This window comes from Crinia signifera, chromosome 5 (genome assembly GCF_055691185.1).
Source record: "Crinia signifera chromosome 5, ASM5569118v1, whole genome shotgun sequence".
Classification (NCBI taxonomy): Eukaryota; Metazoa; Chordata; class Amphibia; order Anura; family Myobatrachidae; genus Crinia; species Crinia signifera.
This window is the reverse complement of record NC_139221.1, coordinates 94232958-94246988: the sequence shown is the minus strand read 5'-3', so window position 1 is coordinate 94246988 and position 14031 is coordinate 94232958. Positions and strand designations below refer to the sequence as shown.

Below are 14031 nucleotides of genomic sequence, written 5' to 3'. Positions count from 1 at the left end.
TACAGCCTTATTTTGTGCACATACAGTATGGTCAACGTCCATCCTGATGATATTACCCAGTCCTGTTATTGTGATCTAGACAGCAGTCTGCAGGGAAGAACAGTGCAGCCATTCACATAGGCTGCATGGTAGAGAGAAATTTGCTACCTGTGTTTTTACCACTGCCAGTAACAGATGTGAGCAGACTGGTATCATATGTTGGGAAATGGGGGATGTGAGGTAACACATTGCTATATTGCCTGTGAGTTAAGCCACCACTGAAATCTGCATGTCTGGAATGGAAAGGGGAGTGGAGGAGACCCATTGCAGCATAATGCTAGAGTGTCATTCTCTGCCATTTCAAGCTCAGTTTTTCACCTTTCAAGTGTTTGTCCCATATGGTGATGAGGTCCGCTCATGCTGTACATCGCTCTCGGCTGGCAATTATGTCTCCTTATGATGTTCCAATACAGTGTTCTTAGCATGACATCAATGTCCCTGTGTATGTTGCTCCTCTTTGGCCGTATTCAGTGTCCTGAACATCACAGTTACCTCCACAATGATGGTATAGACAATGTCAATCTGAATGCTGCTTCAAGACCAGCTTAAGGTGGCCATACATCAGAAAGATATTGTACCCAATCATACAATCTCAACTGATTGTAAGATGGATTGTATGCAGATTGTGTGCACATCTTATGTACATAATCATACAATCAATCAGCAGATGGATTGTATGACTGATTGTAAGATGGATTGTATGCAGATTGTGTGCACATCTTGTGTACACAATCATGCAGTAGATGGATTGTATGATTGATTGTATGATCGATTGTGTGTAGATTGTGTGTCCAAAAACCACCAAGGACTGCCGGGGATTTCAAGGGAAATTGTACACAATCATGAGCGCAATCGATCTTAAGATCGATCTTTCTGATGTATGGCCAGCTTTACATCAGCTTCCAATCAGCTTCAGCTCTGTGCTATAAAGGGGACCTCCCCCAGACCCAATTTTCCCAACAACTTCACTTCTGTTTAAGTCACTACCCAGTACTGAGCCAGATACTGAATTCCTACTTGTTTCCAGTCTGATTGTATCAGTAATGTTCACTGCAACAGTACTTCCTGTCTGGAATTCTGTCCCTGTACACACCAGCTTCCAGATCCACTCCGTAAATTAGGGCACTACAATTCCAGTACCAGTCCTGTTCCAGTTGTAGTCTGGGTCCATACTGGTTCCAATTGTATTCCATATCCAAACTGACTCTAGTTGTATTCCAGGTCCAGTCAAGTTCCAGTTGCATTCCATGCCCAGTCTTGTTCCAATTTAATTCTGGTTCCAGTCCAGTTCCAGTTGTATTCTTATTCCAGTACTGTTTCAGTTGTATTCTAGTTCCAGATCAGTTTCAGTTGTATTCTTGGTAAGATTACAGCTAACATTCCAGTTTTAGTCTGGTTCCAGTTATATCCCAGGTCCAGCTGATTCCAGTTCAGTTCCATTTGCACATCTTGGTCCTGTATAATAAAGTTATCTATTATTTTCCAATACATGCTTCCACTGACATCCTATGCTCCACGATCAAGAGCTGGATCAGACAACACCTTCATGTACATTCTGCACCTTCTGCTCCTGTTTCAATAACCCACATTAAAGAATGGGAGCCAAGGAAGCTGTCCAAAGAACAGGGCAAGCAGAGGCTAGTTATGTTACAGAACCAACCATGGGGGCACATTATATTCTATACTATAGGAAATCATATATTCTGTACTATGGGTGGCAAAAAATGAATACAATTTCTTTGGGGGGGCAGTTAATAATGGCATTTTTTATCGCATCCTGATCCCTCAGTCCATCCCTGGCTTTGGTCACTGTTGACATTCAAAATGTTAACATTATTACCATGCCAAAATCCTGAATGTCAGCATTCAGATACCGAATACCAGTACTCTGAGCATCGATGTGATGTACAACACCTATCAAGGTGACTGCAAAGTATTAATATATTATATACAATATATTCTTTTAATTATCTTAATGCATTTATGACAACATTCCGATTTTAATCATTTCTCCCTCCCCATATTTTCAATTGTGTTTTTGCTTTTTCTGTTTACTCATATCAGTCAATAAACATTGAGTCAATGCAAACTCATAAAAAAATAGGAGACATGTTTGTACATCAATACAAACAGCTGTGTAAGCATACAGTACATTGCACAATGAGACTAGTATATGAATATATTCTGCTTTTAACTGTTCCTGTGTAGGAACGCAGTGGAAAAAATGTCTTGTTAGAATAAACTCATCAGGAAAGTACAGAATTGTATAATGAAATGGAAGCATATCTAAAAATAAAGATTGCTGAATTTGGTAAATGCTTAGGAAATACTTGACTATAAGAATCTTAATAAGATAGCTAAGAACAATATGGTAGAAATGTCCAGTTTTAGGAGCTAAGGCAATCATACAAATTATAAATGATACTGGTTTTGAATTTTGATATGAGGCATTGCTAAATATACAAAAATGTTCAAAAAGAAATTTAACATTGTATACTTTTAAAAAGTATTTAATATCTACAACTATAGGGTAGATGTTTGAAGCAGTGATAAGGGAGGAGAAGTGATAGAGTGCCTGGTACTTTGTCACCAAACAATAAGCTTCTTACTATCCCTTTTAAACCAAGTTTGTAACTTAACAGTCAGGAGCTGATTGGCTGGTGATAAAGTACCAGGCACTTTATCACTTCTCCTCCATTATCACTGCTTCATGCATCTACCCCATAATTACAGTACCTTGCAGTTTGATGTACTAAAGTCTGAGTTTGGAGGAGGTGCGGGATGCCAGATGAACTTGGATACATTTTTTAAAGGGACAATCATTTACAAGGCATGATTCTGACTACTAAGTCATTGCCCTTTTTTTTTAATGTTCAAGATTGATAGGCATCTTACCAAACGGGGACTTGATTACATCCTGCCTGGAGTATGAAATCTACAGTATATTCCAAATATCGTTTTTAAAAGACCTAACTATATTTCTATACAGTATCGGACTGTGGCATGAAAAGCCCACCGAGATAATACAGTAGTGACCATGTTTAGGCGTGTGGCCAGAAGGGGTGTGTCCAGCCATCACAGGGACTTTGCTACAGTATTACAAAGTGTATGGTCTGGGCCCCTTTATAGATATATTTCATGTATGATAAATTACCAGTTTAAAGCACTGTAAAAAAAAAACATAGTCATGTGTACTATAATATAACATATGTATTATATATAATTCAAGTGCACCCTCTGGAATCTGAATGCTAGAGGAGGTGGTGGGCCCTTAGAAAGTGAGGCTCAAAGGGGGTTTTCCCTAGATGCTTGTGGGCCAGATCAACCCTGTTTCTTTAACATACGGTAGGTCGTTTTTCTGCAAAAATATTCTGCATTTATATGGGTATGTACATGTACATCAATGACTAATTCTAAGTTTCACAAGAAATTTGGTGCATAACATTAATGTGGATTAAAATATGTACAGTATTTTGAATAACAGACTTGAAAAAATCCTGATGAAGTACTAAAGTGTAATGGATTTCTCATAGGTTGATTAATTGGATTAAAAAGTCAAATTTCTGGTGATTTTAGATCCCATGAGGAGTAATCTTTTATGACACTGCATGATTCCGGTGTATCCCAGTGATGACACTGATCGAATGGACAAATCAGGTCCTAAGTAAACCCCCCAAAACAAGGTTTGATTATTTTCATTATTAGTACATAATCCATGGTAGCTCGTAAACCAATCATACTATTTTGATATTTTGGTACTCTAGCATCTGCCAGAAAATATGTACAGTATTTTTGTACATTTAAATGGGATTTGAATGCTAACCATCTTTAAAATATAGTATATGCAAAAATGTTTCTAAAAATGTATATTTAAATTGACAAGGGGTCATAAAGGGTTAAGGCAGAACACATATGTTTTATGGAAGACAATCTGGGATACCTGCCATTGTTCGGTTTGAAGAATGGATCTTGAAGAATAGACCTTGAGGTTTTTATTTTCTAAGGCAATGTTAACCCTCGTGATATACTGTAGTTATTGGCATTATATCCTTTGACTTAAAGATTCTGTAAAAATCAATTCCAGACATTTTTTACATTGTCTTTTTGCTTCCTGTTTCTCATCTTAAATGAAGAAAGTTATGATTCTCATCAGGAAGTAATAACAATGATGCTACTTGATGGTAGACGTCACCCGAACTTTTACATAATGATATGTAAATTGAATCATCCCCGAAACTGGAAAGCAGAGTTATTTTTTTGAATGTCTGAGCAAAACACCTTTGCTGACCAAAGGAGCAGTAATTTACCTGGAAAACCATGCCTTGTTGATTACCCCTTTAAAAATGGGTTGGGATCGTTTGGTCTACAGCAAGTTGGTCAACAAGCATTAGGTCAACACCGTTAAGTCAACATGGGTCTAGGTCAACATGGTTCTGGGTCGACATGGGACAAGGTCGACATGGGTCTAGGTTGACATGGGTTTCGGTTGACAGCTCAATAGGTTGACACAAGCATTAGGTCGACAGTGGCTTGGTCGACAGTCGAAGGGTCAACATCGGGTTTTTCACTGTTGTTTTACCCGAATGTCGACACAGTCGACATGGACACAGTTTCCAGTGCACCACTTTCCCTTGCATCGCTCGCAATGTTTCGGGCACACTATTTTATTCTCCCACCATGCCCTAGTCGATGGTATGGCATGAAATACCGCCTGTCGGCACATGTCGGCTCAAAAAACTGTGAAAAACCCCATGTCGAACTTTTGACTGTCGACCTAGACACTGTTGACCTAGACACTGTTGACCTAATGCTTGTGTAAACCAAATGACCTGTCGTGCTATTTGGGCACTTTTCATCCAATTCCAGGGGATAATTGCGAGAAATTAGATGAAAAATCAAATCGCATGTGATTCAGCTCTGATTTCAATCCAATGTATGGCTCTGAGCGCATTGGATCAGGGACGGAGATTCCAAACCTGCACTATAAATTTATCGGATCCCCTCAAGCTTTGCATACCATGATACATGGTATGCAAAAGGACCAGATATGATGTAGTTATGCAATTCTGCCCCCTGGGAAGCTGCCACGCACTTCAATAGGGATTGTATGTGACGTCTCCCCTCATTGAATCATATATTGTATGAGGGCATTTAGTCTGTGGTTGTAATTTAACAGTGAATGTTCCTGATATGGATCACACTTTTGAAGACTGAGAGGTGAAAATAAGTAAACTTAGTTGAATGTGGTATACTAAAGTGAGAAAGCTTTGAGTAAAGCTCACCTCTTCAGGCAAGCCTATCATATTTAAGTTCTACACGCATAACCCTCTGAGGCACTTATGTATTATATAGTTTCCTTTCTGAACTTGTAACTTCGTAACATAAAAGTGCAGGTAATCATTTTCTATGACTGTTTGGAATGGGGTATATCAGGAGCAGACTGAGTTTGTATAGCTTACAAAATCACTGCGGTTTCAGAGATCACCGCAGAACAGAAATCAATGATGGCAGAAATCTCTGCAGACCAATATTGGAGACCAAGGCTAGTAACTGTCAGTGCAGGTGCAATGTGACAGTTTAATATCTGACATTGCTTTTCCATGGACACTCTGCCTGCTCCCCACTGGTGCATACCATCTTGTGCTTTCAGATCAGTGTGGTTTTCAGAACTGGGAGACATCCTGAGCAAAGTTGGTTAAATGAAAATATTGACTCAGAGTCTCCATGACCTAGTTAGTAGCCAACAAGTAGATCTCCATGAACTAGGAACCTTATTCCAGTCAAACTACACCAACATGAAAAATATTGTGGAACTAAGTACAAAACACTGGTTGTGCATAAAGGACAGACTAACAAATAGGTGTGAATTTACTAAGATGGAATATTGGATGTTGCCCATTTAGCACTACCTAGAAGATAATAGAGATAATCGAATTGGTTGCTATGGGCAACATCTCATTTTGAAAAGAACTCCTTAGTAAATTTACTCCACACACTTTTTTGCTTATTATATTGATTGCTGCAACTGAACAGGGTGGTAAACATTAGTAGCACTGACCCCTCTCATTATCCCTGCCCAGTAGGAAGTAGGATGTATGCAATAAAGTTTACTTGTGAATGTGTACCACCCTGCTAAATTATCTTATTACGGGGCAGATGTATTAAGCCTTAACAAGAGATAAATGCAAGGTTGATAAAGAGAGATAAATGTCCAACCAATCACCTGCTAACTGCCATGTTATAGGCTGTGTTTGAAAAAAAGTCAGTAAGGAGCTGATTGGCTGGACATTTATCTCTCTTTATCACCCTTGCATTTATCTCTTGTTAAGGCTTACTACATCTGCCCCTAAATGTGCCTCCACTTACTGAATAAATAATGTATACACCCTAATTTATATTATTTATATTTGCAAATCAAAAATAATACCATCTTATGTTCTTGACTTGAAATAAACAAAGATATTTGCTTGTGCTCACGCAATAATTTGTTATGATGATTTTATGTGAGTCCACTCTGAAGTATTGATGATTTTATACTAAAAGGAAATACATGTTAAAAGCAATAGAGCTGCACAGCTTTCTATATTTCTTTGATTATATTTCAATTTTGTTGAAGAATTGACAGGTACTATGAAATGAAAAGCCGAGATTTGTGCTATAACAATGCTAAAATGACATAATGACAATGACAATTGATAAACGAAATAGTAACTTTCACAGATTATACATACGTGTAGATGATGTGATGATGATGATGATGGTGATGATGATGATGATGATGATGATGACCAAAACTGCATAATAATAGAAATGTTAAAATGAAGTCCAACACCTGAAAGCAAAACAAATGAATATAAAAAGCTATTTCATACAATTTTGTTTCATGGTAGATTTGCTTCAGATTGAAACATACTTGTATTAACAGCATTCAATGCTAGCAGATATGATGAGGATGCACGTTACTGTGCCACAGTAACCACAGTGTTGGTTATACATTTAATTCAAAAGGAGGTTACATAGCAAAATAGCACAATATCAACAAAATATTGCTCTGTATTTACATTGATCCTGTCCAATACTCCTGTTTACAATGCATATGCATACATTGGCATAAGAATTTTTGCATGCCTCTGGGGCCAACAGTACTTCCTCTGCACCCGTTACTTTGGCAACATTGTTAAAATATGTACTGTGGGAAAAAGCTCCCATTGTTCTATTTTGACCCAAAAATCACGTCTGCTTGCAGTTCCTTTGTATGTCTTTCTATGACACAGGCATCAAGAGGCAATTCCCAGAGCAACCTGCTGACAAGGTAGCATATGGTGATTTAAAAAAAGTGAATTAATGGGACATGCTTGGGTGTGCATATTATAAACAGGAATACAGTTAGTGGACTTAATATGAACTGGGGCTGGGTTCTATATGATGCCCCAGTCCAACACTACCGATGCCTAAAGCCGAGTAAATTGCATGTCATCAGACACAGCATTCTGATACTTGCTAATGCAAACATGATGCATCCATCTCTTACAGGCGAATTTGTGCACAGCCACTTCCTTGTGACGGTGCAATTCCTTACTATCATGAATCAGGCCCTCTGTGGCAGAATCAAAGTATAGATTACAGTGTGTATTGAGGGAAAACATGTTTAGTCTTAATGTAATAAAATGTTTATCTAAGCTGAAGTTTTGTTAATGGACTTCACTTCAAGTATACTATGTATTGTTAGAAATGTCCACTTTGTTTAATTAGGAATGTAATGAGCCCATTTTGCAAGAACACTACTCCTGTAATAAAACTATTAGACTAAATAATAATTGGTTTATGTTGCTGAAAATAGAGATTACATACAGGAAAAGTGATTTGCATGCTGCATTACAATTTGATGATGACTACTATTAACTACACCATGCCGGATATATATATATATATATATATATATATATATATATATATATATATATATATATATATATATCATATGTGTATATATATATATATATATATATATATAGTGACAAGGAGTGACACACACACTAGATTAAATAAAGTCTGGATCTTCATTTGCAGCAGGTAGACAGCATACAAGGTAACAGCTTGGCAATTCTTGAGTTACTCCATGGCAGGTTTTCCAAAAGGCAACACATAGGCTTCATAATACGGGTACACTCCAGCAATCCCTATCGTAATCCTCACATAAACCCAGCCTACTGCTCAACAGCTACAAGTCATTGGGAATACTGACTTTCTGCTCTAGGCAAACATATAATTGGAAATAACAGGTGTGGTTAATTAGCAGACAGTGATTCACAATATATCAGAGGAAACAAAAGATCTAATTAGTCCTGCTGCTGCTCTAAACCCTGGAATGTATATTACAAATTCACTTCATGTCCCTGCCACAATAAGTTCTCTATATACCTCAAATGGTGTCACCAGTATTATTAACACAAAAGTCCATATTAAAACTTCTTTCTTTATTACAAATCTTTTTTTCAAGAAAAGTATTTTTTTTCAATAAAAATGTTCAATGATTAAATGTGTTGTACACGGGGGGCGTGGCCTGCACGGGAAGGACACAGGACGCTTTTTTCAAGGGCTCCTGCTCCTTCCATCAAAAACCTTCTCCTGGGACACCCCGGCAGTCCCCTCAAGGCCCCTGCGTGTTCTCCAGCCCGGCGGGGACCCTCCGGTACCTGGGTGAGTGTGCTGCGGGGCCGGGGGAGGGAGAATTCCCTTCCTGCAGGTTGCGGCCTATACATTGCCTCAAGCCGCGGCCTCAATTTAGACTGCACCCGGCGGCGGGCTCCAGGCCCGAATCGCGGCAGCGCAAATCGCCGCGGACCATCAGCTGGCCACTCTGGAGGTGCCTACACCTGCCCCCCACCTGGCACTGCCTGCTCAGACCTACCTGTCCACCCAGGGAGCTGAAAATTCTGTGAGAGACCCGGGTCTCTCCCTCTCACTGTCCCCGCGGCGGCCATCTTGGAGGTGGCAGGTTGGGATTATATATACAGCTGCCTGCTCCTGCTGCTTCTGGGCTAAGCCTCCTGCGGGGGTAATACACTGTAGTGAGACTAAGAGCTGTCTGGGCTGTTGCTGGGTGCCTATGGAGGCAGCTTGGACCTGCAGATATCTCACCTGTGAACGAGCTGCAGCAGCTGCTGCATGGTGGACCAGCCCTGTGCTACTGGTGTCAGACCTGTGCAGCACCAATCTCTAATACTGGTCGCTACTTCCATAAGGATGTCTTTTCATCAGATGATTTGACCAGGCTCATGTTCCCCGTTGCCTGCCCTTAACATGTCACGGCTTAGACTTCCGGTTCCGGCTCACTACAAGACGGCCGCGTGAGAGCTGAGCTCCGTGGGCGGCACCCCTACCTCGCCGGATTGCTGTCCCCCTGCTCCTCATTCGGAGGCAGAACATAAGGAGAGCTGGGCGCGGTGCATGGAGAGGTTTCTCTCTCCCATGCCGAAGCGCCAGAGCCGTCGCACCGCAGTGAAGCAGCAGCTACAGCAGCCCAAGATGGCGGCCACACCTCCGTCCCCTGCAGCAGGAGGATCACGCTCTGAGGCACAGCACTCGCCCGGACAACCCTGCCAGCAACAGACAGTGCAGCTACAGGTACTGGGCACCTCAGACTCCCTTACCCACTCACTCCAGGGTACCCCTGAATGCTTACTGCGGGACATAACCAGAGAGGAGGAAGACAGGGACACTGCAGCATACCAAAGCATGGTAAAAGCTATTAAAGCAACCATTGCGCCTATGTTTAAAGAACAGGCAGCAGCATTTCATGTGAGCTTTAATGACCTGAAGGGACACATTTCACAGCTCTCACAGAGGGTTTCCCATAATGAGTCACAAGTTGGAGTGGTTTTCCATGAGGTACAAGAATTGAAGGATCACAATGCCGCCCTCCAGAAAACTGTATATGCCCTCACCAACAAGGTTGACGACCTTGAAAATAGGTCGAGAAGATCTAACCTCAGGCTTGTGGGACTCCCAGAGACAGTGCGGGGCCCCGCTCTGCAACACTTTGTCCGCAACACTCTGCCTACATTGTTGGGGGTAGAGAGTGATTGCACTGATATGGTCATAGAAAGAGCCCACAGATTGGGACCTGAAAAGGAGGGGGTAAATGTGAGACCCAGAGTCACAATTTTTAAATGCTTGAGCTACCTGCATAAGGAAATATTATGGACAGCGTCACGCAAGCAGAGAACATTACAGTGGGAAGGCCACAAGTTGCACCTGTTTCAGGACTATTCTGCTGAGGTGACTAGGGCCAGAAAGGAGTTCACCAGCATTTGCTCTAAATTAATCGCAGAAAAGAAGAAATTCGCACTGCTTTACCCAGCCAGGCTTAGGGTCTTTGAGGGGGACACCTTCAGAGACTTCTCTACAGCGGCCGATGCGAGAGCATATCTCAGGATGGAATTTGCAGAAACTGCACAGCCGTGAGAACATGCATGTGATATATATGACTTGATGGATTCACGCCAAGGTTGTCCGGCGGGACTGCATGGGTATTTTAGGAGCATGCTCCTATCAATGTTACTAGTTTAAGACAGCCGCATGGAGATATTATTGCCGTTATAAGTGTGGAAAAGTTAACACTAATATATACAGTTATAGTTATGTTATAAGGTTAATATTGGGGGGATTGTGATCTGTTTGATAATATATTGAAATTAGATAATAGGGGTGCCGGCCCTGCTACGCCGCCCGGGAAACTGGTTTAATCTAGGGGCGTAGAGGTAAAGGAAGTCAGGTAAATACCAAAACAGGGGTGTTGGTGAGGGAGGAGCTTCACTGGTGGGGCTCAATCCTCGCTGCAGGAATAGGGAATATATTGATGTGTTATCTGAGAGTTTTTTCTCTCAAGGGAAAAGTTATTTTTGTTCTTATTGTTGGAGGGGAGGGGGGGAAGGCACAGGGACCTGTCCTTCCGGGTTCTATGTATATTTTGTGGGGAAGTTGGGGGGGGAAAGGGGGGTGGGAATGGGGACTCGGTGCGTCAATGTCTAGGAAGTATCATAGTGCTAATGTGTTATGGCTAATATAAAATTTTGCTCGTGGAACGTGGGAGGCATTAATTCCCCGATAAAGAGGAAAAAACTACTCTTATACCTTAGAAAACAAAAGGCGGACATAGCTCTACTTCAAGAGACTCATCTCACTGATAGTGAACATGATAAATTGGGAGCCTTGGGGTTTAAAGTTGAGGCATATGCCTCCTTTACCTCTAAAGCTAGAGGGGTAGTAGTCCTGTCACGCAAAACACTGGGAGTGGTAGTCAGCAACATCATCAAAGACCCGGAGGGACGCTATGTTGTAGTAGAGATGACCATACACGGAGAACAATTTGTTCTGTGCAGTGTGTACGCGCCCAATGTATACTCAAAAAAAATTTTTGCCCACTTATTGACAAAATTAATGCCATATGCAGATTCCCGCTTAATAATAGGGGGAGATTTTAACATGGTAGCCCAACCGTCCTTAGATAAATCCTCTAAACCAAAAAGAAGCCCTGCAAAACCAGCATTGGGGTTAGGTGAAATTGCAACCCAGCTCCAGGTGGTAGACGGCTGGAGGTTGCTACATCCCACAGACAGGGAATATTCTTGTATTTCAGCGGCACATGGAACAATGTCACGCATTGACTACATACTCCTATCCACTGGTCTCTGCGGCCGCTTACTTGATACCGGTATGGAACCGATATGTTTGTCGGACCATGCTGTGATATGGGTACTAGTGGAGACAGCCCTAGATGTAGGGGGACATCGTCAGTGGCGATTCCCTTCTTATCTGGCGTCCTCCAAAACTTTTAGAGATGCTTTAGAGGCCAAGTGGATGGAGTATCAACATAACAACATGGAACATGATGTAGATCCGTTTTTAAAATGGCAGGCGGCTAAAGCGGTGCTTAGAGGGGAAATAATCTCGTTTGTCAAGAAATATCGGAAGGAAAGATCTGAGGACATAGTCAAGGCCCAGGAACTACTAACATCAACATACGCTACCTATAGCTCATCCCCTAACTTGGTCCATAAACAGAAATACTCCCAGGCCAAGACTCAGTTCGAGGCACTGCTAGAATCTCAGACATTGCGGTGCATAAGCAACACAAACTTCCAATTTTATAAACATGGTAATAAAAATGGAAGACTATTGGCCAATTTAATGAGAGGCACTAGGCCATCAGCATATATTAAATCCCTCAAAACCTCGGGAGGCGCAAGGGTACATAGGGGATCTGATATCATTGATACTCTTAGGGGATTTTACTCAAACCTATATTCCCAGGGGGAAATTAATCGGGAGAAGAAGGAAAACTTTTGGGCTTCTATTTCAATACCTAAAATTTCTAGTTCCGCAGCGGAGCGTATTGTAGCGCCTATAACAATAGAGGAAGTAACGCAAGCTATATCTAAGCTTAAACCCCTTAAAGCCCCGGGGCCAGATGGATACTCTGGGGAATTCTACAAGATACTGAAAGCAAGGGTGGGAGACATTTTGGTGCAGGTGTTTAATGCTATACTGCAGGGCCAACCAACCCCATTGTATTTTAACTCAGCAGTAGTCAAGGTACTCCCGAAACCTGGTAGGGACCCAGAGGAGCCGAGCTCGTATAGGCCCATTTCACTGTTGAACACTGACTACAAATTGTTCACAAAAATATTGTCCGAAAGAATGAAACATATTTTGCCTACAGTTATCTCCGAGGACCAAACTGGATTTATAAGTGGTCGGCACTCGGTGGTAAATGTACGTAAATTGCTGACCGTGATCCACCAGTTGGGAAGGGAGGGGGGCTCAGGTGACCGGGTCGTTCTGTCTATGGATGCTGAGAAGGCGTTCGATCTGGTCACCTGGGACCATCTATATGAAACGATGAAGAGGTTTGGATTTCCCCCGGCCTTCATCGGAACTATACAATCTCTGTATTTACAACCATACACGCAGGTGGCATGTAATGGTCACATATCCCCCCCGTTTCTGGTCCAAAGAGGGACGAGACAAGGGTGCCCACTGTCGCCGTTGCTGTTTGCTCTGGCCTTGGAGCCCTTAGCAATAGCTCTACGAGAAAGTACACACTATAGGGGCATTACATTGGGAGCAATAGAATTGAAGGTCAGCCTCTTTGCTGATGACATGCTTCTTTTTGTATCAAAATTGACGGAATCCTTACCTGCCATCAGGAAACTGATAGAAGAGTTCGGGTCCTTTGCAGGATATAAGATAAATTTCCACAAGTCAGAGATTTTGCAGGTACTAGGGCCCCAGACAGATGAGCTTTCCGCGCAAAATACCCTTCCCTTCAAGCTTAGTACAGATACCATTAAATATCTGGGCATAAATATTCCAGGCAAAATTAGAGACTTATACAAAATTAACTTCTCCCCTATAATTGAAGATATCAGAAAGTTGCTGGAGGGGTGGAAGGAACTGCCACTCTCATTGCTGGGAAGAGCTGCGGTACTACAGGCCATAGTATTCCCCAAACTATCCTATTACATCCAAATGCTCCCAATCCGGGTATCTAGGCAAGATATAGGGAAAATAAATACGGCCTTCTTCTCTTTTTTGTGGCAGGGCAAGAAACCACGGATTTCTAGATCTAAAACATACCTCAAAAAGGCAGATGGGGGGTTAGGAATGCCAAATGTGCTGGCCTTCAGCCAGGCAGTCTTCATGAGATATGCCCTGGACTGGCTCCAGGGAACTAGCTCCTATACTCATAGAATTCTGGAGGAGGAAACTGTCTCACCATATTCTTTGGCGGGATTGCTCCACGTTCCACGGGCAAAGTTGCCACAGCAGGTCCGGGATAACATCATTGTCAGGGACACATACTCCGCATGGTTGGCAATCAACAAGTGCATGGGCAGAAACTTTCAAAACACAAAATATGACACCTTCTGGGGAAACCCCGGATTCACTCCCGGGATGACAGAGAAGGGGTATGAAAGATGGAAAAGA

The 14031-nt window shown here is 41.9% G+C and overlaps 1 protein-coding gene across 2 annotated transcripts in view; it reads right to left on the bottom strand.

The window, feature by feature from the left end:
* CDH7 (cadherin 7) overlaps positions 1–14031 on the bottom strand; it is a 205546-nt gene that overhangs the window by 162045 nt on the left and 29470 nt on the right. The window lies entirely within an intron of this gene.